Raw genomic sequence first — 1,493 nt, 5'->3', positions numbered from 1 at the left:
TCATATGGATCTCCTTTAAGCATCGATACATACACTTTGTAAAAATTAGAGAAGAATGAGATTAGTACAAGAATGCACTAAGTATGACAACCATGAAAAAACATGCATTTAAAAGGGACATTTTCTTGAATCACACTTTATGCCTTTTTTAGTAAATCTTCATAAAACCTTTATGCAATAACATTTATATCATTTACATACTTCATATAGACATATTCAAAAGCCAAACATCATAGAAAATCACATATATAATTTAAGACATAATTGAGGTCACTTTACAGTGAGCTCCTTTACTTTAACAGTGAGCTCCTTTTAACTTATTAATCTTCCAAGTAATCCCTCTAGTGATACTTCCAAGCAATGCATTGCCATACCTTTATATACATGAAAACCTTTAAAAATTGATTAAGAAATCATGGAAATCTAATATCCAATCTGTTCTTGAGCTTCACCAGCAATGGAGGTTTCTAAGGAGAACATTTTTGGAGGGAAAGTATATTTTGTGTAGAAGGGATTGGGAATGGGTTGTTCACGTGTTTAATTGTCACGACCCAAAAATGGACGTAGATGGCACTCGTCTTATCCCACCAAGATAAGTCAGTCTAAAACTTAACCATTATAATAAAGTGCGGAAATAAAATATAAGTAACTTAATTAAACCCCCAAAACCTGGTAGTCACGTGTACAAGCCTCTAAAGTATTACAATTGATTCAAAAGAAAAACTCAAGTCTCAAATGAACTTGTTTCTTGAATAGAACAAGATCATAATTAAGGAGAAGAAAGTCTGCTGCGATGGATACAGCTACCTGACAACTCTCCAAGAAACCTCAGACAAGGAGAAGGGAAATATCACAAAGTCCGGGCTAGTAACCTATAAAAAGTTTTGTAGTAGCAAGGGTTGAGTACCAAACCACACGGTACCAAACAAGTAAAACGTCTAAACACAAGCTAAGGGGATGAAATATGGGTACTCCTGCCACCCCCAACCGAACATCCACAACTACACCTGCATTAAAATCAACCCAACCTAACAGCTTATAGTTTACATAGCACGTAGCTCAACAACAACACTTATACAAATTAAATATACGCAATAACAAGCTCAATATTGATCAATCACAAGTTCTGCAGAAAGGCAATCAGAAGATCAGCAAAACACAATATCAAGTTCACTAATGATAAGTATGTGCAATGCAATGGAATGCAATGTCAAGTATAATGATGCATGTCTGACCTAGTGATACACACCCGCTGTCTCTCAGTCCGGGACCCATGGGGGACATATATGTCCATGCATCTGTCGCGGCACACGACACGACCCTCGATAATAGTAACCATCGCGGTGCGCGATACGTCCCTCGAAATATAGTATCCATCGCGGCGCGCGATACGTCCCTCGAAATGGTATATCCTCTTAAGTACCCATCCTTTCTCAATGCACATAACACTTGTCACAACCAATGCCTCAAAATAATGCAGATGACAAGTTCAC

The sequence above is a fragment of the Solanum lycopersicum genome, chromosome 12 (genome assembly GCF_036512215.1).
Source record: "Solanum lycopersicum chromosome 12, SLM_r2.1".
Taxonomy (NCBI): domain Eukaryota; kingdom Viridiplantae; phylum Streptophyta; class Magnoliopsida; order Solanales; family Solanaceae; genus Solanum; species Solanum lycopersicum.
The sequence above is the reverse complement of the archived record's forward strand: the minus strand, read 5'-3'. Positions refer to the sequence as shown.